Source organism: Chrysemys picta, chromosome 7 (assembly GCF_011386835.1).
Source record: "Chrysemys picta bellii isolate R12L10 chromosome 7, ASM1138683v2, whole genome shotgun sequence".
Classification (NCBI taxonomy): Eukaryota; Metazoa; Chordata; order Testudines; family Emydidae; genus Chrysemys; species Chrysemys picta.
Genome location: NC_088797.1, coordinates 59,298,780 through 59,324,687, shown reverse-complemented (window position 1 = coordinate 59,324,687; position 25,908 = coordinate 59,298,780). Strand labels below are relative to the sequence as shown.

General features: G+C 45.0%; 1 pseudogene; it reads left to right on the top strand.

Annotated features, from left to right (window-relative positions):
- Positions 1–1,475: 1,475 nt before the first annotated feature.
- LOC101943633 (cytochrome P450 2H2-like) lies at positions 1,476–25,575 on the top strand (annotated as a pseudogene).
- Positions 25,576–25,908: the final 333 nt, after the last annotated feature.

The window sequence follows — 25,908 nt, the reverse complement described above, 5'->3', positions numbered from 1 at the left end:
CTGCATGGGACAAAAAAAGCTCAAGGGTTTAACTCTCGGATCCGTGTCTGCACTCCTCTGTTCTTTCCTCTCATGTTGGCACCATTATCGTAGCGCTGACCTCTCATGTCAGCTATCGCAATTCCCATATCTTCCAGCTTTTTAAGAAGCACATTTGTCATACCAGCTCCTGTAGTATCATCAATATCAATAAATTCTAGAAAATGCTCTCAGACAGTCACCATTGCAGGGACATTTTCACTAGGTTCTGTTGTTGTTACAAAACGCACCATTAAAGTCATTTGTTCCGTATGGCTGATGTCAGGTGTGCAGTCCAGAATAGTAGAGTAATATCTTGCTGACTTCAGATCTGCCACAATCTTCTGTTTGACTTTTGTGGCCAGTAACTGTATGATCTCATTTTGAATTGTTTTTCCAAGGTAATGGTGTGTGTACATTTCTTGGGTGGTGACTCTTCTTAGATGCTCCTGGAGTACAGCATCAAACTCAGCCATCAGTTCCACAATTTTAAGGAAGTTTCCATTGTTTGGCACATACAGCTGATCTGAAGTGCTAGGTTTGGGTAGTAAACATTCTCACAATGGCAATGAGCCTTTTCAGAACATTTTGCCAGTAAAGAGACTCTGCTGCAGTCTTCTCTTGATGCTGATCATCTATGGTGGCCTTTAACCTTAGTCTCATCTCAAGCTCTTTCCACCTATGCAATGCTCTTTGGTGATTTGCTGCCTTCTCATGGCATGCCAGATTTCTAGCCAGATTTTTCCAGTCCTTTGTTCCTGTAGAACCCAATGTGGCTGGAACATTAGACTGGAAGAGTTTGCAACAAAACCAGTATGCAGCATTCTGGGTTTTTGAGTACATGAGCCATGGCCTCTCTACTTTGTCACCATTGGGGATTTCACGCCAGTAATGTGTTGGATGGAAACTTCTATTTTCATTTTCTTTGGGGAACATGAAGTTTTTCACTTGCTGTGGCCTATGGAGTAGTAGGAAGTCCTTCAGGCTACTGCTCAAGTGGGTCCTCAGTTTGCTTCATGGTAAGGCCAGCCCTGGTGGACAGACCACTCAACATAAGCTCCCAGTGTTACTCTATGGCATAAAGACCTTGTGTGGTCCTCCAGAGTATAAGCAGGGAAGCAGTGAATAGGAATAGGGGTTTGATTTTGCCTCTGTGTAAGGCATTGGTGATGTAACAGTCAGCAGCAACTCCCCTCCCCCCCTTAACAGCTAGCAGCCGTTATGGCAGCCAGCGGCCATTAGGGGAAAGCAAACACCTCAAGTACACTGTAGCCTGAACTTTTCAACTGTCTTCCCTTTCAAGGCCTTGAGGTAGTTGGAGCTGGTCCCAAAGTGGTTTTCACTAACCAAATAGCAAAAGTACAGGTTCTGTTCACACAAACAGGGCCTGTGTTTAAGTGTATAAACAATCTTTGGCTTTTGTACGAGTTAAAGTTTTTGTACCAAGGTGCAAAGCTCTCCTTTCTTCTGCAAAATAAAGCAACCTTTTCCTTATCCCTGTCTGGCTGTTGTTGGCTCTCAGCTAGGCGGACCCAACATTTCGGTAACAGTTTCTGGCACCCCAGATGGGACCCTCCTAGCTCGAACATTGAACTCCGGACAGCTGTGGCGAACTAGGAACGGAGCCAACGGGGTGCTTTAGCCCCTTTTCCTCACTTCACCACAGCCCCTGGGGTTCGTGCTCCAATAAGGTAAGCCCTAATAGAATAAGAAAACACTATCTAACTCTGGTTCTGGTTCTGTTCTGGTTAACCGGTTAATAAATTTCTGTCTTGTACGCTTGGGTGTTAGGTGTGTGGGCGGAACAAAGCTTCTCATTCATAATTCCTCGGCGTGAAAGCCACAGCGTGCAAGAAAGCCCTAAGGTCGAATTAAAATTCTTCTGTCCTGTCCCCTGTAACAGTCGGGGTAAGCAAAAATTTCTGGATTAGACCGTAATTCCTTCCACCTTTCTGTCTAATTCTCAGTTTAAGTGTCAGAAGGGGAATGGGTGGGTCTCAAAAAAAAAAAAAAAACCCTCTAAGAATAGCCCTTTGAATTATATGTTAAGTAAATGGCCGTTACCCGGTGTTCAGAAAAGAATGTCAAAGAGACGCCTGTTGCAGCTTTGCACCCAGGATTGGCCAGCCCTGGGCACTAATTGGCCCAAATCCGAATCTTTTGACATTCCAACTTACTTAACTCCCTTGCGCCTGGTACTGAAAAACCAGGCACCGGGACAAATGGATTATTGGTTTTTGTGGGATCTGTGTTTTATAAGTCTAAAATGAATTGGTATTGTTTAAAGTTGCAAAAACCAAAAATACTTTTGCCATACACAGGAAACTAGTGTTGTTTAATATGGTATTTAGCCTTTAATCCTTAAGGTGACTTAATGCTTTAAAAAATTTAAAATGTTTTAAATAAAAACCAAAGGTTGTGGCTGCAGCAGGGTAGTCAAAGCCAAAAGAATAAAAAATTTAAATTTGTTTTTGGGTAACAAAATAGCAAATAAAAGATCTGGTAAAAAAAAAGAACAGTGCCTCTGGCTCTGTGGTCAAACTGTCTTACTAGGGGTGCATGAAAATTTTGTAAGCACAAAAGAAACAGTTACACCTTGTGTAAAAATTAATGTGGCTAGTGTTGTGAAAATTAAATTGTAAAAAGAATGTGCATTTTCCCCAGAACACATGCAATGTATATTGTAGTAGAGGTAAAAGAAATGCAAACCTACCAATATAGGTTGTGTTGTCTTTTTCAGATCACTGTGTGTTTGAAAGCAAAAGTTAGAAGTAAAAGGCAATCAAAAGTCTGGGAAAGTTAATTGTGTCCCTTCTTAAGTAAAAATCTTTAAGCTGTGAATAGCTTTGGATCTGGAAGCAAGCCAGAAAGCATCTGTATTAATGCAATTTTCTAACTAATAAGGTAGAAGCCACTAAAACCTGGGCTGCCTATGAAACAAATACAAGAAAATATGGGGTAATTCTTCTGTTTTGCCTAAAATCAACAAAAGTATGTCTATATAAAGGAAATATTTTAAGCAATGACTAACTGCCCAGAAAGGGTAGACCTCTGTTCTTTTGTCCTTCAGATCATCAGAGAAAACGGATGCCAGCTAAATAGCATTCAACGTACCATGCATTTACTGGCACAATAGGAATTATTTTTGTGTTCTATGTCCTGTCTTGTGGTGTTTGTCTTGTGGCCAGAATTGTTGTTAAAATTTGCATACCAACAGTCTTTGAAAGCAAGGACATGGAAGGTTAACCCACTCCCCATATTGCCCATGGGATCCTTCTGGCTACCTCAAATTTCTAGCCAAAGGGCTGGAAAGGGAGAAAAGCTATTCAACACCAAAGGTTGTACCAAGTGAACTCCTCAAAAGTGGATGTGCTTGTCCTGGTTTGTTGCTCCAAAGCTCTGTAATAAAGTTATTTTACTAAAAGAGTGTATATGGCATACATTAAATAATAAGACTAATGTACCGTATAATGGCAATGTGTATGTGCCTTAAATTATGTTTTAGCCTCCCAGGGCGGGTTGTGTGCCCTTATTGGGAATGAATGTTGTACTTATGTCCCGGAAAACTCACAGGACATTAACAAGCACGTCCTGTCGGCCAAACAGGCTTTCAAGCAGTGGAAGGCCCACAGTTTTCGATTCCCTTTGAAGTTGGTTGCCTGACCTAGGAGGACTGGGGGGTGGCCTTGTGCGTCTCCTCCTCACAGGTGTGGTACTGTGCCTGGTCATGCTCCTCCGTAAGCTTTGTGCCCCCCCACTCCTCAAAAATCCTGGCATACCCTCTCATTGAAAACCCCAGCTTCATAGCACTTAATCATATCTTGTCCACAGAATATGAGAAAACTCAGCCAAAGGCTTGTTGAGTATTCTCAAAGGAGGGAGTTGTTGACATCACTAGGCCTCACCCTAGGTAACTTGGGAGGGTGGAAGGCCACTAAGTGTCAATGAAGCCTTCCTGCACTAGGCCTAAGTGAACCAAACTCTATCCTTCCATGTTTAAACTCTAATCAACCTCAAAAGCCAGGTGCAATTGGAATATGTAAGCAACCAGTTATCTGTGTGCAACCCCCTGCTCAAGTGGTAATAACGAGGCCTGCATGTTTCTGGCTGAAGGGAAAAAGGACAAGATAACGGTTTAAAGAAGTTACTAACAAGCTAGGCTTATAGCTGCCAAGAATGATTTAACTGCTTAAATGTAATCGTTATTTGCTTATGTAAGCGGGGGAATGGTCCCGCTATTGTGGGGAACTTTCCTGGCTTCTGCACTACCCCGGTGAAGTGGCCTAGCGAAAGGATCTGAGTCCTCGCTCCCACTTCCTTTACCCAGAGGCCTCCCTGCCCTTGAGGACTCCCCTTCCACTCTCCTGTCTGGCAGAGTCCTCGTAAACCCCGACAAGGCTGGGCCCAGGATTCCTGGGGGGCTCGACCCCCAACCCTGCGGTGGTCACCCAGGACAGGGGCTAGGGTGTCCCCACTCCGGGGTACTCTCTCTGCACTGGGCACCTCCCTGACCCACTGATCATTTCATACAATTTAAAGCAAATACAAGTTGTTTAATTAACAATTAATTTTAAAAAAGAATAAGGAAAAATGGGAAAGGTTAAAGGAAAACACATCACCCCGCTCTGTGGCAGGGAACATCACAAACAGTGTCTCTGGAATGTCAGGGCAGGTCACAGTCTGTTCCTTGTAGGTTCCAGGCTCCTTCTCAGGCCCTGGCTGTGCTGCAGAGACGCTGCGGGTTGGACACTTGCTCTGGTGGTGGCCACACGCTCTCAGGCTCTAGGTGGCAGGACCCTTTTTCCCAGCGTCGCCCCCGCCCGGTTGGGGTTATGATCCCCCCTCCAAGTCTGGCCTGCAGAGCCTCTTGGCTGAGGTGTCTCCCTGTGCTGGGCCCACTGCCCAGGATCCCCCTCACTCTCCCCAGCTGCTCACCGCACCCAGCTCTGGACTGCTCCAGCCCCGACTCCAGCTCCAGTTTCAGCTCCAGTCCCAGCTCCACTCGGCCTCAGGGCGGCTGCTGCTGCTGCTGCTCTGCCTTCAGCTCCCTGGGCTGCTTCTCTGGCCTCTCTGGCTCTGGTTACTACAACTCTGCCCCCAGCACAGGTCTGCTCTGCAGGCTGCTTCTGTGACTCTGCTCCCAGCTCTGACCTGCTTCCTGGCTGCTTGTCTGGCCTCTCTGGCTCCGGTTGCCGCAGCTCTGCTCCCAGGGCAGCTCTGCTCTCTCTGGGCTGTGCTCTGGCTTTGGGGCTGCAGCTCTGCTTCCAGCCACTTAGCGCAGGCCCTTGCTCTCTCCTTAGCTCGGCCCCACTCTGTCTGACCCAGGCAATTCCAGCTCACACGGAGGACGGGTCCCCCTCTGGCCTCCTGACTCCCTGATTAGCCTGCCCGCCCTGTCAATCAGGCTGATCTGGAGCATTGGCCTCTCCCCATTGTTCCTGGGGACTGTCAGTCTCAGGCTCCTGATTTGCCATCGACCCTTCCCCTTTTAGTGCTGGGAGCTAGCCAACCAAAACACCCCCACTGAATGTTAGTAAGGGGGCAACAGTCCCCTTACATTCCCCCTTGCTAAAATACTGCCACATCCACAATATTCACACCGGTACATCCGGGCCCCATGGTAACAACATATACCCATATCATTGTATATCAACAACCCATTAGCAATTATCAAAAGAACATTTAACATATTTAAGATTCCACATCTACTTCTTAATACCATACATAACAATATTCATTAAAACACTACATAGAACCAATAACATAATTATCTTTAAGTCTAACAGGAAGTATGCCCTTATTAGCCCTCTGGGACCTTCTTAAGACTGGCGGTTCGTTACCCATATTTTCTATTTTCCTATCCTCGGGTAATACTGGGTCAGTTTGAAAGATCTGGCCATTCTTGTTAGGGTTTGGGTTTGCCCCACTCTGTCCCCCTCGGTATTCGGTTTGTGGGACTAGAACCATTTCCCAATTGGTTTCAGCCTCCTCAGGGCGTGCTAATCTACGCCTCGTATGGTCCCTGTCTGGACTAAGAGTACAATGTTTCAACTGGTCCCTATGTACTACTATCCCAGGACCTCCTCGTTCAGGCTGGTTAGCGTACACTGGCAGTTCGGGATTGTTGTGGGTGACCACAGTGGAGGGATTTGGTTTCCATTTGTCCTGTATTTTATTACATCTCCGGCGTCTACGGCTACGAACTGGTACACAGTCACCAGATCTGATGAGAGCCCCACTGGACTAAGTCCTTTTCCTACTTTGGGCTCTGTCTTTAGTTGTACTGAGAGCAACTTTCCAGGCTGTCTTCAGCCTGTCATGGTGACCTTTGACCTGGTCATCATAATTGGTCATCTCATTCTTAGAAAAGACTTCTTGATGCTTCTCTAGCAACGCCCTTATGTTAGCCACATGTGCAGGAATCAGCCCTTGACATGCCGCTTGAACTGGAACTGGCAGTCTCCCATCACATCTTTCTTGAAGAAAGGTAACTCATCCTCCCTTCTCCCTTGTCACCTGCAGCTCATTTCCTGGTACACAGCTGTGTTCGTCAAGGATGTTCCCTCTCCAAGGAGGAATAATGGTCTTCCGTTCTCTGCCCACTTTACCATTTCCCATATGCCTTGTGGGGCCCAGGGAAAGACTCTGCCTCTCCTCTCGAGCCAGTACTTTACTCAGCACAGCATTCTTCATAGAGTGCTCGTGACAGTTCATCCTCCTGGTCCCTTTTCCTGGTAAGAGTAGCTCCTTCAGCTCACTAATGATGCTCATCCCTAGAATCCCTGGGACTCCTTCTCCTATATGGCTCCCTTTTGAGGCTTTGTCTTTCAGGATGAAGATGCATTTTCCTGGCAATGTCTGGCCCATATACTCTATGTCTGCTTCAAGGCACCCCACCACTGGGATTGCCAATCCATTAACAGCTGTTAGACGTACAAACCGTGTGCTGTGCATGGTCAGGTCCTTGTCCTTCAGATATTTTTGAAAATGAGACTCAGTAATGGTGGTGACTTCTGAGCCAGTATTTAACAAACATCTGGTCTTCACCCCTGCTATACATACTTCAGCAGTTAGACAGTCTCCAAATGCTCGCTTACAGAAGTCGCTAGATATGCTGGCACTGCCCATGTTCCTCTCAACACTGTATGCAGAGGGATTTTCCACGAAGGACAGGCCTAGGAATCCTTCTGCCACTGCTTGGCCTTCTACTGTAGAGGGACCACTTGCTCCTGGTGCCCCATTGGTTTCGAGTGCCTGGGACTCTGTTCTCCTTCTCAGTGGACATTCTCGGCTAGTATGTCCTGGCCTTTCACAAGTGTAACAAATGTATCTTCCCAGCTCGTCCTTCAGTGGGGCTCTTCGGGATCCCGGTGCCCTTGGATACTTTGGCATACTAATGGGATTTTTTTCTTTCATCAACTCAGTCATCACTTTCAGCATCTCCCCCTGTTGGACCGCCAGTTTTTGGACAGCTTCACTTAAGCTTTCCAATGTTAGCGCTGTTTGGGGCAGGACCTTTTCCCCAGCAGCCGCATTCACTAGGCCCCCACTTCGTGTATGGGGATTAGGCTTGGCCGCCTCTGCCACAAGAACTTCCTCTTCTTCTGACCACATAATGGCAGCCTGCATGAGTTCATGGAACTTCTTACTGGGCTCTTCTTTAAACCTCCTTTTCATTTCACGTCGGAGGGAGTCATCACGGAGCCCCAGCACCAACTGTTCTTTCAGAACCATATCTGGGTCTGGAACTTGCTGAGGGTCTCGCTGCTCCACTTTGCTCATTCTCTCCTGGAGGTCATATGCGTATGCCCGGACAGTTTCACCAGGCTCCTGCTTTCTCTCAAAAAACTCCTTTAGTCGGGTTCCAATAGGTACCTTGTCGCCATACACTTTTAGGAGGAGTTCAAATATCTTTTCCACATCTTTCTTGTCTGCCACTGCCATGAACTTTACTGTGGCCTTGGCTTGGCGCTTGAGGTGCTCCTCTATGAAGTCCACATGATCTTCTTCAGGTACTCTTAGCACACGCAGAGCCGCCTTCACAGACTTGACCCACTCCTCTACTGTAATGTCTCCTGGTCTAGTCGGGAAGCCACCAAACTCCGTGACCTTCCGCTCCCGTGGGACATAAATAGTAGGGGATTTCTTAGCTTCTGCTGTTTGTTGGTCTATTACTGCCTTGGCCAGCGATAAGACTTCTCTCTGTTCAGTTCTAGCTTGCTGTAATGCCTCCGCTTGGTCTGATAATCTGCGCTGAAGTTCAGCAAACTGGGTTCGTAGTTCTTCAATTCCAGCCATGGTAGGGTGCTCAACTAGGCCCGGGCCATGCTACTAGAACTTAACCAGAAAACCAATGGGATGGACCCTGTGGATAGGATCCTGTTCGTGACACCAATTATGTAAGTGGGGGAATGGTCCCGCTATTGTGGGGAACTTTCCTGGCTTCTGCACTACCCCGGTGAAGTGGGCTAGCGAAAGGATCCGAGTCCTCGCTTCCACTTCCTTTACCCAGAGGCCTCCCTGCCCTTGAGGACTCCCCTTCCACTCTCCTGTCTGGCAGAGTCCTCGTAAACCCCGACAAGGCTGGGCCCAGGATTCCTGGGGGGCTCGACCCCCAACCCTGCGGTGGTCACCCAGGACAGGGGCTAGGGTGTCCCCACTCCGGGGTACTCTCTCTGCACTGGGCACCTCCCTGACCCACTGATCATTTCATACAATTTAAAGCAAATACAAGTTGTTTAATTAACAATTAATTTTAAAAAAGAATAAGGAAAAATGGGAAAGGTTAAAGGAAAACACATCACCCTGCTCTGTGGCAGGGAACATCACAAACAGTGTCTCTGGAATGTCAGGGCAGGTCACAGTCTGTTCCTTGTAGGTTCCAGGCTCCTTCTCAGGCCCTGGCTGTGCTGCAGAGACGCTGCGGGTTGGACACTTGCTCTGGTGGTGGCCACACGCTCTCAGGCTCTAGGTGGCAGGACCCTTTTTCCCAGCGTCACCTCTGCCCAGTCGGGGTTATGATCTCCCCTCCAAGTCTGGCCTGCAGAGCCTCTTGGCTGAGGCGTCTCCCTGTGCTGGGCCCACTGCCCAGGATCCCCCTCACTCTCCCCAGCTGCTCACCGCACCCAGCTCCAGACTGCTCCAGCCCCGGCTCCAGCTCCAGCCCCAGCTCCACTCGGCCTCAGCGCGGCTGCTGCTGCTGCTGCTCTGCCTTCAGCTCCCTGGGCTGCTTCTCTGGCCCCTCTGGCTCTGGTTACTGCAGCTCTGCCCCCAGGACAGGTCTGCTCTGCAGGCTGCTTCTGTGACTCTGCTCCCAGCTCTGACCTGCTTCCTGGCTGCTTGTCTGGCCTCTCTGGCTCCGGTTGCTGCAGCTCTGCTCCTAGGGCAGCTCTGCTCTCTCTGGGCTGTGCTCTGGCTTTGGGGCTGCAGCTCTGCTTCCAGCCACTTAGCGCAGGCCCTTGCTCTCTCCTTAGCTCGGCCCCACTCTGTCTGACCCAGGCAATTCCAGCTCACACGGAGGACGGGACCCCCTCTGGCCTCCTGACTCCCTGATTAGCCTGCCCGCCCTGTCAATCAGGCTGATCTGGAGCATTGGCCTCTCCCCATTGTTCCTGGGGACTGTCAGTCTCAGGCTCCTGATTTGCCATCGACCCTTCCCCTTTTAGTGCTGGGAGCTAGCAACCCAAACACCCCACTGAGTGTTAGTAAGGGGGCAACAGTCCCCTTACACTTAGTAACTATTACCAGGGACGGGAGGGGTAGAGGGAGGAATGGGGGGGAGTTGAGGCTTAACCGCAAAATGTATAAAAGAAGAAAAACTGTTCCTGTTACTGTGCTTGATCTGAGACGTGCCTGTCTCCTAGCACCGCTTTGGGATCCCAAATAAACTTTGTTTGCTTCTCCCCCTGGTGTGTTTATTGGCGCGACGCACACCGGGCAACGAACCCCGCTGTTGCTTTGCCTCGGGCACTCTGTGCTGGCAACAATTTCATGATAGTTTGAGCAGTTTTACAGAGATTCAGTTTACGATTAATTTTCATTCTCTGTCAGTGAGCACACGAGCAAATAGAGATGATATATTCAAAGGAGTCCCTTCCAAGTGTGATGACTCCGGTCACTTTTGTTAGTCCAGAGTTTATCTTGTTAACTCAGAGGAACTGACAGTTCCTATTGGCTAATTGCTTGCACCCACTTTTGCTGTATACAATATAAAAAGCGAGGATCCACTTTTCTTTTCTTTTATCCTGCCAGAATCCAGAATAATTGCTGCACTCTGCAATGGAACCTCTGGGAGCAACAACTGTTTTCCTGGTGATTTGTGTCTCTTCCCTTCTTTTCCTTTCGGCATGGAGAAAGATTTCTGGAAGTGGGAAGCTGTCTCCTGGGCCTGTTGCTTTTCCCATCATAGGGAACATGCTGCAGCTGAATATGAAGAACTTGCCCCAACATATAGATGAGGTAAGGGTGTTTTCTCGGTACCAGTTGTTGGGTTGTAGGTGGACATTAAGCAGAGCCTGGCTCAAGCCTAGCTGGTGGCAATTCCACCTCAGCTCAAATTTCTGACTTATTATTTCACTAAACAATCAATCTTGGAGGCTAGATGTAAACTGTTCAGGATAATATACTGCTCATATTAGAGGGGATCTTAATGGGTACAATGCAATGCAATGGGTACAAGTGATCACAGGGTGGGGACAGCGCTCTAGTGGGTTATGTAAGGAAATGGCAATCATGAGCCTTGGGGTCTGTACCTATCACTGCTACAGACTCCAGGTGTGCTTTTGGGCACCTCACTTAATCTCCCTCTGCCTTAATTTCCCCATCTGTAAAATTGCTCTAATGATATTTGCCTGCATCACAAAATGATGATAAGGCAGAAACTGCAGCTCAGTTTGCAGAAATGACGTTGTAGTGCTGCATGTTCTGGCATTTAGCCAGCTCTGCAAACACAACCTGGAATTGGACAGACAGGTTGGATTCTTTCCTTCTCGCAAATCATCACAAATAATGAGGGTTGTACAGGACAAATGTTGCCCCCAGTCACAGCTGTTCATCTTCATTCTCTTCTTATCATGCCCTGAGATACAGATGTGTTTGTTGATTTGCACAGGTGTAATCAATTGGAAATTGAACAGTAATTCTGCTGGTGATGTAAAAGGGGAAACAGAATCTCACTTTTCTCTGTCTTTGGCTCTGCAGGGTTGACAAGAGTAAAACGAAGGGAAACTCTGTCCTGTCATCATAAAATCAGCTGACATGACTGAATAAATACAGGCAGCATTTCTGTGGAGTTAGAAGTGTCATTTTTACATATCTCTCAAGATCACCATTGAAAGGCCCCATATTAATGTAGTCTGCTCCAATAATGAAATAATTCAATCTGTGTTTTACAGTTATCTTGGGAAGTCATAAACATATCTAGGGGAAAATGTTAAAAATGTATTAAGTTAAAGTGAAGCACTGAAAAGTCAGGAAGTCCCAGATCCTCCAAGATATGTCAGTGCCTAACTCTCATAGAAATCAATGGAGTTAGGCTCCTAAATACTGTACCTTGGAGGATCTGGGCTGAAATAGCCAAGTCTGGACAATGATCAGTACTAAAACTTAACTTACCTAGTATTAGCATGAGAACACTTTCATCAGTTTGTAATCTGATCTACACACATTCTTATTTGTAATCAAGTGGATCTAAGTTAAAACTTACTGGTCTTTTGTGTTAAACTTTTACAGCTCAGTGCAAAGTATGGCCCAATTTTCACAATATACTTAGGCTCAGAACGGGTTGTGGTGCTGTATGGACATGAGATTGTGAAGGAAGCTCTGATCGGTCTCGGGGACAAGTTCAGTGGAAGAGGAAGTATGCCGATATTTGAAAAATCCGCCAAGGGAAGAGGTACCTTTCAAGTAACTTCAGCATATAGAGGAGAACACAATTGCAAAGACAAAAGGGAAACAGCTGGAGTTTCATTCATACAGTAATAAAAATTGGATAAATAGTCTTGGTTTCAGGAAAGAGCCTCTTCCCTATTGTGCCACTCTTGCCCAGAATTTGACATTCATGTGTGTACCCCAGAACTTGACAGTCCAGCAGTCAGCCATTTTGTATGTTCAGCCACTGCCAGTTGAAAACCAAATATCACATAGCTAGGAATAATCTTAGGCCTTTGTGAGACAAGGTCAGACATCTGCATACTTGCAGTTTGTTAATCAGAATGGGAGGATGGGATAGAAAGTTATGGAGGAAAGTGAGTGAATAGCGACCTTGATTTTAGGTGCCCTGGACATATTGTTGTTATGGCTAGAAATACCAGAAATGTTTTGAGCTAATGAGTAGTTTGTTGAAATTAGAAGAACTGAGGACCCAGCAGATGTTTTTATGCTGACCCACTAGGAGTTACTATAGGTTATGTGCTTTGTTAGAGTTAGCTATAAAAGATTTGGTAAAAGTAAATACCTCAGATCAGTTCGTGGGAGCTTTTCTTTGGGAAAGGAGTTGACATCTAAACTCCCTATCAGCTGGATGGAAAGACGGCCCCTGGAAGTCTGGTTGATGATTACTCAAAATCATCTCAGATTGTGGGTAACTATATCTGGGATGTTCCAAACCTATTGCTTATGTCTGTGTGTGCTTAATATCTAATAAATCATAGATTTAGATAAGAGCATTCTTATATCCATAATTTATCAGATGGAATTGCTGTGTTCTCATTGATTTATTCCTGACACTGCCTGCAGTGAAACAGTTAAGTTTTGGGTTCTGAAAACCCTGGGTAACACCACTGGTTCACTGACATGAATGGTTACGAGCACGTTCCTACAGGTTTATGACAGGTAATGGCCAGGCCAATCTACTTTAGTAGTCCCAGAATACAGCCAGGAGAGCAGGGCTGGAGAGGCCAAGAGAGTCAGAACAAACCATGAATTTCTATCCTCTTCCTCTCCTGTCCTCACTAACTAGGTCTATCCCATAAGTAGTGAAGGATTATTTGTATTATTGTTTTACTTAGGTGTCTCAGTTTTTAAGATTCTTTAGTAGTGAGGAAGAAATAAATATGGAAGCGCCAAGAAGTCCTTTTATCTTATTTCTGCATGAAGTGAACCATCAGTATAGTTATTTGATTACACAGGGAAAAAACACTTGAAAGGAACGTTATTGAGGTTGTAAAGTCAAGCACTCAGAAGTTAGGAAATGCTAGAATTAAGATTCCCTATGCAACTGCACAGACATCTGACTTAATGGAGTAACTGAGAGCAGCAGTAGCTTGTCATCTTGCATGTGGACAGGCACCAGGATCAGTGAGGTGCTGGTGCATGCCTAGTGAAGACAGAACCTTTGGAGATTTTAGCTGCTAAATTCTAAAGTCTCTACTGAGCATGTGTGAAATGTGATTTTTTTTCAGAGGCTTGTAACTTGGGCACACTGTAGGAAACCACTGAAAATGAAGTGGCCTATAATGGCCAATTAAAACTTCTGCAGTGGTGGAATAATGGAGGGTTAGTAGTCAGCAGGGTGTGTGAGGGTATGTCTTCACTACCGGCCAGATCGGCGGGCAGCGATCGATCCAGCGGGGATCGATTTATCGTGTCTAGTCTAGCTGAAGTTGCGTAACTTAGATCGATTTCTCCCCCCACCCCCAGTGTAGACCAGGCCTAATAAATATTGTAAAACAGTGTTTCTTTGAGAGTGAACCTCTTTTGCAGTCTGTCCCACCTTGTTTTTAGCTTGCACGCGCTAATTAACTGTTGCAGACCTGAGTAAGAATTTGGTGCAGCTCAAAAGCTTGTCCCTTCCACCAACCTAAGTGGATCCAATAAAACATATTACCTCACCTACCTTGTCTCTGCCATATCCAGAGTCCAACATGGCAACAGCAATGCTGTGAACAGTAATTGCAATGTAGCGGTAATGTCGTCTCCCAAGTAGAAAATAGGCACAATATCGTTTAAGTTGAAGCTGAACCTTTGACTCACAAATGTTTGGGTATTTTTTCAAATAGGCAAACTGAGTCTGGCCCTCCCTCCTTTCATTCCTGTTCTCTTCCCATTTCCAGGTATTATTTTCAGCAATGGGGAGCAGTGGAAGCAGCTCCGTCGATTTGCCCTCACTAATCTGAGAAATTTTGGGATGGGGAAGAAAAGCATTGAGGAACGTATCCAGGAGGAAACTTGTTTTCTGATGGAAAGGCTCAGAAACACACACGGTGGGGATTGTTTCATGTCCGTTGGAAATTGAGGAGTCAAAGACTCTTGTCTTTCTGTTTTTCATTATATTAATTGTTTGGTCTTATAACTCAAGCCATTAACTGCACATATAACAACCTGTGTTAATGTAATGGGAAAGGATGTGCGAAACATTCCAGAGATGACCATTTCTGGCTGTTTCTTTCTCACATTTTCTCCCCTGTGATCTGTGATCCATGAGTAAATGGAAGATATTTGTTTAGAGTGTGTAGACACTAACACAGTGAGCCATATTAGAGTGGGTTAGTTCCAGTGTGCTGGGTTAAAAAGACACCTATGTCTACAGTTTGCTTCTTATTTTTTTTTCTCTGCTAGACGTCCAGGGCCAGCCCCAAGCAAGCAAAAAAAAGGCGTGATCGGGGGCAGTTCAGCGGCAGGTCCTTTGCTCCTAGAGGGAGTGAGGAACCTGCCACCCCCGAATTGCTGCAGGTGCCGCCCCTCTCCCTTGGCCGCCCCAAGCACCTGCTTGTTAAGCTGGTGCCTGGAGCCGGCCCTGTAGACGTCTGATGCATGTTTGGCACCTACCTTCTATAGCAGTGGTTCTCAACCCGTGGCGCGCGAGCCACATTCGGCCCAATTAGCACACAGCTGCAGCCCAGCTCAGCTGTCTGCTAAAGGTCGGCCTGTGTACCAGGTCCCCCGGGTTCCTGGCTGCCCAGCGGAGGGGTCCGGGTTGCCCCGTCAGCCAGCGCATTGGGGTCAGGGCTGCCGGCATGGGTTTTGGTGGTCTGGGGCTCCTGGCCAGCCCAGCAGGGTCAGGGGCAGCTGCCTGGCCCTGCAAGCTCTGGGGTCCGGGGAAGCCACACAGCGAGAGTCCGGGGTCAGGGCAACCGGCCAGTCCCACGGGGTCCGGGGCAGGCAGGCGGCTGGCCCCGCATGGCAGGGATCCGGGGTCGGGGTCAGGTCCGTGCTGCCGCTTCCCTGCCACCTGGCCCCTGCAGCCCAGATAACAAGTTGAGAACCACTGTTCTATAGTGATGGGCTCCATAGGAATGCAGTCTTAGGTTCTTTCAACCTCAATTTGATAACTAACAATTCTGCTTCTATTGTGCATTTCATGTTCCTCATGGTCTACCTTATTGCTTCTTGCCATGGGAGTTCCAGTCCAACTCTGTCTTATTATGTGATTCAAGTCTTTTGTCCATGTATGTTCTAGCCATCTCCATTTTTGTTCCAGAATTTCCTGTCTCATCAGTTTTTGTTTCATCTTCCTTTGTTTTTTTTCCCTACCCATCTGATATTGTGCATTTGTCTAAGGCAGCTGTTTATAAGAACTTGGAGTATAGATATAAAGTCTCAACACATTTCCAAGTTTCAGCACAATGTAGTAAGACTGACTTTACAATGGTGCTAAATATTTGAAGTTGGTTTGGGAAGGTAAGATTTGTATTTCTCCAGATCATATTTAGAGTTGCAAGGGCATGTCTGGCTTTTGCTAGTCTGGCTTTAATGTCTTTGTCTGTTTCACCTGTTGTACGTGGGATGCTGCCAAGATATGTGAAATATCAGAGCTCTTCTGTGTCAGTGCCAGTTACACTCCTAAATTATTATTTATATTCCAGTAACATCTAACAGTCCCAGCTGATGTTGGGGCTCATTTGCATATGGACTGTTGGAACAAATGGTTTGAGACAATTCCTGCCCCGAGCAGCGTACAACTTAAATAGACATGAATGAAAACAGTGGAAGAAATGAATGATTTTCCCTGATATTTTAGAGATGGGGAACTGAACCATAAGATCACCTGCCTCTTGCAATATTTAATGCAACATTAAGGGCCAAACTGATGTTGCCTCTGCCCATCTGGTGAATTGTAAGTGGGAGAGGAGAATGCACTGAGACCCTTCCCCACCCTGGTACCACATTAGTGCTGCTGCTGCTGCTACTTGTGCACCCTGAGCCAAGGGACAGCTATTGCTGTTCGGAATGAGTCAAAGAAAATCGAAGGGTGAGAGACACGAGCAGGAGTCTGGTGCATGAAGAAAATGCTGCTTCTGGATGTTCCCCATGAGCACTGTGGTCTCAGGTCAGAGGGGTGAACTCTTGCCCATAATTCCCAGGAATGTTGTGCTGGTCCCTCTGATGCTGCAGCCCGAGATTAGCTCTCAGTAACCAGCCCCGTGTGTTCCTTGTGCTTATGAGGAAGGAAGAACCTGAAACAGAAGCTAAGATGTCACTCGTGAGCCAGTGGGAAATTCAGCCTCTCTAGCTGCATTAGCTGAGCTGTGGGGCCTGCTTAGTGCACACCGAAGACAGAAAGCAGACCCATCCCCCCTGCTGTTGTGCTGGGAGCCCTTTATTCCTTCCCTAGCACAACAACTGTGTATTTACGCTGCACGGCCAGGGCTGGCAGTGCCAAGGGGAGATTGCTGTGCTCTAGGAGTTAGTGATGATTAGGGACCTACCAAATTCACGGCCATGAAAAACCCGTCATGGACCGTGAAATCTGGTCTCCCTCTGTGAAATCTGGTCTCCCCCCCCTGAAATCTGGCCTTTTATGTGCTTTTACTCTACAGATTTCACAGGGGAGGCCAGCGTTTCTCAAATTGGGGGCCCTGACCCAAAAGGGAGTTGCAGGGGGGTTGCAAGGTTATTTTAGGGGGGTCACCATATTGCCACCCTTACTTCTGCGCTGCCTTCTTAGCTGGGTGGCTGGAGAGCAGCGGTTGTTGGCCAGGAGTTCAGCTTTGAAAGCAGCTTCCCGCCAGCAGCAGCAAAATAGTAAGAGTGGCAGCACCATACCATGCCATCCTTACTTCTGCGCTGCTGCCTTCAGAGCTGGGCAGCTGGAGAGTAGCGGCTGCTGACTGAGGGCCCAGATCTACAGGCAGCAGTGCAGAAGTAAGGGTGGCAATACCATAAAATGATGGCCCCTGGTCAGACCAGAGTGTGCCAAGCAGCAGAGCAGAGTGAAAACTGATTGCCAGCAGAAAAAGTGGTGTTTGTTTAATTTAGCATATGAGAGGTAAAAGTGGGGATTGGGACAGCCCTAACCCACTCTCCCCAGGGAATATTGCTGTCAGCCCCACCTTGCTCTGGGGTGGGAGATCCACAACATCCCCGTGCTGCCAGTGACTCTGATGTTGACAGTGAAGACACTGAATTAAAACTGACTCTTCATAGTTTTGTTTTGCTCCAGGGCGGCCCTTTGACCCCACCATCTTCCTCACCCACGCACTCTCCAATGTCATCTGCTCCATCGTCTTTGGGGACCGGTTTGACTATGAAGATAAGAAGTTTGTTACTTTAATTAGTCTTGTACAGGAAAATGGCAAGCTCCAGCACGCTCCTTGGACAGCGGTATGTTCAGGGGTTTATTCTATTCTCCTCATTTGTACTGGGGGAGGGAACAGAGATTTCTTCCTTTAACTATTAATTTTCCTTAAACAAATGTTATTTCAGATTCCCATAATGGTCTTATTCTCTTCATTAGGCTGCAGCTACTACCAAACCCAGCCTCAAACTTGTTTCTAAGTCTTGTTTAAATTCCCACACAAAACACTTCTTTAGCCCAGAATTAAGTTTGCTTATGGATATTCACTATCAACATTATTGGTAAAAATCAAGGAAGTTGCCAGTTAAAATATTAACATCCACACCAATGACATGTCACATGCCTTATCACATAAGCAACATGATAGTGAATGTGAACATATTTCTCACCTCCAAAGCAAACTTCCTTTCACTTCCAGCTCACAGCCAGCCACCAGACACACCCCCATTCCTGAAAACCTCGCTAGTTGCACAATGAAGGGCCAAACTCTTTATTGGCATAACTCGGTCAAAATAAAGGGAGTTACACCACAAGAGAGAATTTGACCCTTTTACTGCCACCTCAGGAAGTCTAATGTATATTTTCCTTTTAAAGTCTATAATGGTTTATTGTTGCCTAAGAAAATTTGTGGTCAGAGCTAAGATTGGGCACTTGAGTGTGGTTCCCCTCCCCACCCCCCCAAGAAAAGGATGTGTGTACTGGGGGTGGTTTTATGTGGGGGAAAAATGGAGCATACCGTAGCTGATATAACTGAATGTCACTACTGTTTTTGTGAGGAATTTATGTATGTTCGATAGTCTTACTTAGTGGAGTTTGCAATGATCCGTTGAATCCATTTTCATAAGAAGGTGCCAAAGCAATATTGTATTGTTCTGCTGTACTTGACTCATTTGAGTGAACACTATGATTGTTGTGTCCAGATATATCAAGCTATGTTTTTCTTTCATCCTTTATAGCTGTACTCTTTTTTCCCAACTCTCATGGCTTACATCCCTGGGCCTCACCAGAGGATATTTGAAAATGCTCAGGAGTTCAGAAGATTTGTTCTGGAGAGAGTGAAGATGCACAAAGAGTCTCTGGATCCCAACTACCCTCAAGACTTTATCAATGCTTTCCTCGTCAAACTGGAACAGGTATGTGAGGGCAGCAGCCCTTCCGCTTTCCTGTGGAGTAGGTTATATGTATCATCGGGATTAATTTGTTAAGCAATAACATAGGACATGGCTCTGGAGAAGGCCCAAAGGGAAGACATGGTCTCTGACCAAGGAACATACATTATAATGGTCAAACTCTGCTCTCCTCCTTCATGTAAAAAATAAAATCAGCTTATTGCACAGAACAGGCCCATTGCACCACAGTAATACAGTTGTAATGTCAGGTGCTATGGGCCATTTTTGTGGGATTTTTATAATGATCAGAGGTGGGTCACCTGTTGGGTAGAAGAATATATAGCTGAATATATCCTACAGTTTTACTGTCAAGAATCAAAGATAATCACCAAATCTTTTTTCAGGAGCAAAAGAATGTCCAGTCAGAATTTAATGTGGAAAGTTTGGCACGAAGCACAATAGAGTTATTTGTGGGTGGAACAGGGACAACCAGCATCACTCTGAAATATGGACTCCTGATTCTTCTGAAATACCCAGAAATAGAAGGTAGAAGTCTCCCCTCCCTGAACACACAAAATGTTACGTCCTGGGGGGAAGTGAGGAATGCTAAATGGATATAGACATCTCCCCTTCAGTCACCAGAACGTGCCACACCTAGCCTGGCCTGGCCTGGCCTGGCAGTGACCTATGTTATTGTAACATGGTGGTGGTTCATTAGTTTATGTGAAGTGAGTTGAAGATGTATTGGGAGGGTTGGGGGGGTTTCCTACTCCAGTTCCCTGCAGGCAGGAGTTCTCATCCAAAAAGCACCATTACAATGGGCATTACTTGTCCCCATATTGACTGTCTGAGCAAAGGGTCCAAAGGCTAAATAGGCCGTTGTGATTGAATTCCTCTCTCAATCCAGATCAGTGAAGTTTTTGTAACACCAAATTGACCAGGTTTGTTATAATCCCAAATTGCAGACAGTGTGACACAATCGTGGGCAAATTTATGGGAATCCTCTTCTTTACCATTATAATTAAGCCTCATTAATCTGATGACAGAGAAAGTTCACGAAGAGATTGACCGTGTGATTGGCCAAAGTTGAAGCCCCTGCATGGCGGATCGAAGCCAGATGCCCTACACGGATGCTGTGGTCCATGAAATCCAGAGATTCATCGCTCTTGTCCCATTAGGTGTCCCACGTGCTGTGACTAGAGAAGTTCATCTCAAACAGTATGTTATTCCCAAGGTCAGTTCTCAATGTGTCTGTGAAGGGTCAAGTTCTTTTACCTTTTTCTCTTCTTAATTTTGAATTATTCGCAATAGAAATGCTTCAACTAGATTTTGTGTGGTGTTTTTTTGTTGCTGATTTATCAATAATATACCAATTGTTACTGAATCCCTCTAAGGCCTTGGCTACACTTACCCGCTAGTTCGACGGCTGGAAATCGAACTTCTGGGTTCGACTTATCGCGTCTAGTCTGGACGCGATAAGTCGAACCCGGAAGTGCTCGCCGTTGACTGCGGTACTCCAGCTCGGCGAGAGGAGTACCGCAGAGTCGACGGGGGAGCCTGCCTGCCGAGTGTGGACCAAGGTAAGTTCGAACTAAGGTACTTCGACTTCAGCTACGTTATTCACGTAGCTGAAGTTGCGTACCTTAGTTCAAATTAGGGGGGTAGTGTAGACCAAGCCTAAGCCTCTGCATGAAGCAGAACAGCAGTTTGCAGTCTGCAGACTGGGCTTTTATTCCAGGAAAGGGTTTCAGATTCTAGCTGTGGCATTTAGATATGGAATAGAAAATGCATTTAGCAATGGTAATCACTAAGATTTTGGTATCAAACTAGTATGCAGAAACATTCTCTTCTTTTGAGGCCGAAGGGCTTTTTTTCCTGGGGAAATTTCTTGGCACAGTTAGTTCACAAGCAGAACATCATAGCAAATTAAAATGACTGAATATGTTTAAAAAGTATTAGAGCCCTCCCAACCTTTGCTTATTTCTGGAACTGAATGCAAGCCAATCAATACAAATACAAAAGAAAACAAAAACTACACTTCGAGGTTACGGTATTTTTAATAGTGAGCCAAGCTTGCACAGTTAATTCTTGGTTTTTGTTTACTAAATAATGAAAAATAGACTTAGATTTATATTAAATAGACTAATAGATTCTTATGCTAGACAGGACCATTGTGATCATATTAAAATGCCTATTGTTTGCTTGAGTCCTTTTTACCAAGCAAGCTAGATTGCTCTGAATCAGTGACCTGTCCTCTTCAGTATTTGCCACTCCCCCAAGTTTTGTGTCATCTGCAAACTTTATCAGTGATGATTTTCTGTTTTCTTCTACGTCCTTGTTAAAAATGTTAAATAGCATAGGGCCAAGAACCAGTCACTGCAGGATCCCACTGAAAACAGACCCGCTCAATAACAATTTCCTATTTACAATTAAATTTTGAGATCTATCAGTTAGCCAATTTTTTAATCCACTTAATATGTGCCATATTAATTTTATATTCTGTTTTTTAATCAAAATATCATGTGATACCAAGTCATGCCTTACAGAAGCCTAAGTATGTCATCACTACGCCCCTTATCAACCACCCTTGTAATCGCATCAAAAAAGGATATCAAGTTAGTTTGACAGAATCTATTTTCCATAACCCCATGTTGATTTGCATTAATTACATTTTCCTCTTTTAGTTATTTATTAATCTAGTCCCATAATATCTACTTCATTATCTTGTCTGGGATCGATGTCAGGCTGATAAGCCAGTGATTAACCAGCTCATCCCATTGACCCTTTTTAAAAATTGGCACTGCATTAGCTTTCTTCCAGTCTTCTGGAACTTCCCCACTGCTCCAAGACTTATTGAAAATCAACATTAATGGTCCACCAAGTGCCTTGGCCATCTCTTTTAGAACTCTTGAATGTAAGTTACCTGGACCTGCTGATTTCAAAATATCTAACTTTAGTAGCTTCTGCTTAACATCCTCCAGAGATACTAGTGGACAGAGATACAAGGCCAGAAAGGATGATTGTGATCATCTAGTCTGACCTGTATAACATGGGCCATAGGATTTCCCAAAAATAATGTCTTTGATGTAGCTTCTCTCTCACTGGCAGGGGTATTTTGCTGGGTCTGATATGCTGAATAATAATACTTACCTCCTGTATCTCAAAGCACTTTACCAAGAGGAGGTAGTATCGCTATCCCCATCTTACAGAGGGGGGCAACAAGGGCTCTGACACCAAAAGTGACTTGCCCAAAGTCACTCAGTGTATCCTAGTAGTACAAAGGGTGAACTGCTGTTCAGTGGGTATAACTGTGCTCATGAAATTTTAATATTTCTGCTTCTGGTTGAAAGCATGAGGTTCAGGGGATGCAAGGAAATAAAGAAAAACAAAGATGGATCCCACAGTGCAGCTCAGTGAATTTTGGAGGCTTCTCTCTTTTGGATAGTATCCACTTTAACTCTTTTCTTCTGCATTTGCTAATTCAGGGGACAACAATATTCCCTGCACTGAAGTCAGTTCTATATGACAGCAGGGAATTTCCAAACCCAGAGCAATTTAACCCGGGACATTTCTTGGATGAAAATGGTGCCTTTAAGAAGAGTGACTACTTCGTGCCTTTTTCTGCAGGTAAAATAAGCCGTTTTTATTTCAGATCCTAGACTGTCTTCTGGCTTTGCCTTGAACTTCTTAGTGGCTCTCAGACTATTTAGTGCAGAGGGTTTTCAGGTGGCCTATGAAGCAGAGTCTCTCATGCTAGCAAAGCATCTATCAGTCTTTAAAGACTTTCTGTTCCTTGGTCTGAAATGAGTTTTTTTTCACTAACTACACACTCCTTTCTCTTCGCTCTGCCTGGCAACTTTGTGTCTTGCTTTGTGTGGTGTCTGTTGGGTATAAATTAATCCATGACCAAATGTGCAGATAACACTAAAATTGAAGGGAGTACCAAACATACAGTAAGACACAGCCAACTGCATAGTCATCTGGAGAGAGATCCTAGAAATGCAGAGTTGGAAGGGACCTTGACAGGTCATCAAGTCCAGCCCCCCTGTGCTGATGCAGGGACACGTAAATCTAGACCATCTGTGACAGATGTTTGTCCAGCCTGTTCTTAAAACCCTCCATTGATGGGGAGTCCACAACCTCCCTTGGACGCCTGTTCCATAGTTTGACTATCCATATCGTTAAAAAAGTTTTCCTAATGTCTAACCTAAATGTCCCTTGCTGCAGATTAAGCCCCTTACTTCTTGTCCTACCTTCAGTGGACATGGAGAACAGTTGATCCCTGTTCTTTTTCTAACAGCCCTTCACATATTTGAAAACTATTATCAGGTTCCCCCCTCAATCTGCTTTTATCAAGACTAAACATGCTCAGTTTTGTTAACCTTTCCTCGGAGGTCAGGTTTTCTAAATCTTTGATCATTTTTGTTGCTCTCTTCAGGACACTCTCTAATTTATCCACATCTTTCCTAAAGTGTGGTGCTCAGAACTGGACAGGGTACTCCAGCTGAGACCTCACCAGTGCTGATCAGAGTGGGATAATTGCCTCCGTTTCTTATATATGATACTCCTGTTAATAGACCCCAGAATGTTATTAGCCTTTTTTGCAGCTGCATCACACGGTTGACTTTTATATTCAATTTGTGAACCACCATAACTCCCTGGATGCTTTTCAGCAGTACTATTGCTTAGCCAGCTATTCCCCATTTTATAGTTGTGTATTATAAATGTCCATATATTATAAGCATACTCTCCAGTCCATTATCCAAGTTATTAATGAAAATATTGACTAGTACTGGACACAAGAAAAGCCCTTCCTGGACCCCATTATATACACCCTCGCAGTCTGAAAGCAAACCATTGATACCTACTCTCTGAGTACGTTTTTTTCAACCAGTTCTGAACCCACCTTATAGTAAGGTGACCTCATATTGACCACATTTCTCTAGTTCGCTAATGAGAATGTCATGTGGGTCTGTGTCAAAAGCCATATTAAAACCAAGATATATCACATGTACTGCTTCCTCTCTGTTCTCTAGGTCAGTAACCCTGTTAAAGAAGGAAATCTGGTTGGTTTGGCATGATTTGCTCTTGACAAATCCATGCTGGCTATTCCTCATAACCCTATTATCTTCTAGGTACTTACCAATTGATTGTTTAATAATTTGTTCCAGTATCTTTCCAGGCTGACTGGTTGACAATTCCCCAGGTCCTCTTTGTTCCCCTTGTTAAAGATAGATACTATGTTTTTCCATTCCAGTCTTCTGGGACCTCACCCATCCTCCATGAGTTCTTGAAGATAATTGCTAACAGTTCTGAGATTGTTTCAGCTAGTTCCTTAAGTTCATTGGCCTCTGCTGACTTGAATATGTCTAACTTATCTAAATATTCTTTAACCTGTTCTCCCCCTATTTTGGAGTGTGTTTCTTTCCCCTTGTTGTTAATATTAATTGTGTTGGGTATCTGATCACCTGTCACCTTTCCAGTGAAGACTGAAGCAGAAGGGGCATTAAATACCTCAGCCTTTTTGATGTCATCCAGGGACTACTTAACTTCTCTACTTGACTCCAAGTAACTGAGTCTCTCTGCCACGCTGTTAACAGTGCCTTTCAGCCTTCTTCCTCCATCCTGCTACTCAGGACACCTACACCTTTCTAATTGTTACTTCTCCCCTTCTACTCAATCACCATCATGTCACTCCCGCAGAAAACTAGGTAGCTCGTTTGGAATGTGGATAACCTATTCCTCAAACCCCACATCTTCGTGCCCCCCACATCTTCCCACCCTTCACTCCAAACTGCCTTTAAAATGGCAATATAAGGAACTCAATTCTTCAAATTATGTGTGAGTGGCTTCTTAAACCCCCCATACACTTTCATACCTTACTGAACTCTGAGAAACAGCCATTATCCTCCATGCACTTGTCCTGAATCACTCTGTGCATCTAACTTTAATCCTCACATTTTGCTTCCATAATAACCGTATTTAAAACGCAACAGAGTCCTGTGGCATACTACTGACGAAGTGAGTATTCACCCATGAAAACTTATGCTCCAATACGTCTGTTAGTCTATAAGATGCCACAGGACTCTTTGTCACTTTTTACAGATCCAGACTAACACGGCTATCCCTCTGATACTTTATACCATATTTAAAATGTGCTGCAAAGAAAGATCTCCAGCATCAACTCAAAATTCCTTTTTCATTGCAGGGAAACGGATTTGCGTGGGAGAGGGTCTGGCTCGGATGGAGTTCTTCTTGGTACTGACCATGATTTTGCAGAACTTTACCTTGAAACCTGTCGTTGACCCCAAAGACATTGATATAACTCCTGAGTCGAGCTTCATGTCAAATGCACCAAAATCATACCAGCTCTATGTTCTTCCTCGATAAAGACAATGAAAAATCACCTCAGTACCTTAGACCTGTGCATTAATCTGATTGTCTTTGATTATGAACTCATTAACACAGTGACAGAAATGAACTCATTGTCTTCAAAGAGAAAGATCAACTACTAGTTTTTTATGTAACTTCAATTTAACAAAATTATGTGTAGTATCAAAAATTAACCATACAATTGACTCAAAAGCCATGTAGAATAACTGTGTACTGTTCTCAGACAGGCTCAGGTGTGAACAGAAGCTGGGTATGTTTTCAGTTCATTTGTGGTGTAGCTGACAATTATGGAAACTTCTTTAGGCAGATGTAAGGCTTCTTTATTGACAAGGTGTTAGTAACTGTGTCCAGCCCTTGAGCTCTGACCAGCCAATGAGAATAAATTGGGATGATGTAATGCTTTTAGCTCAATGTCCTACTTTGATAGTCAGAGTTTCTGTGGCGTTGGACTGAACTAGAGTTCTCCCTCCCCTGCTCATTCATGCAATTTAAAATAAATGCACTGTTAATAAAGTTGCTCTTCATTAATTTTCCAACTCACCTCAACACTTCTATATATTTACATATTTATGTATTTTGTGATACATGTTCCAAGGCTGGGACCAAGCTGGGAGGTCCAGATTCATTAACCAAATAGTCACTGAACCAACAAGACATGATGCCAATTTAGATTTGGTATTGGGGGGATAGTGAGGACCTCATGGAACAATTGTTTGTAGGGGACAACCTTGGTTCTAGTGATCATGAGCTAATTCAGTTTAAACTAAAGGATGGAAAAACAAAAATTGATCTGCAACTAGGGCCCTGGATTTCAAAAGTGCTAACTTAAAAAACTTAAGAGAATTAGTTAGGGAAGTGGATTGGACTGAAGAA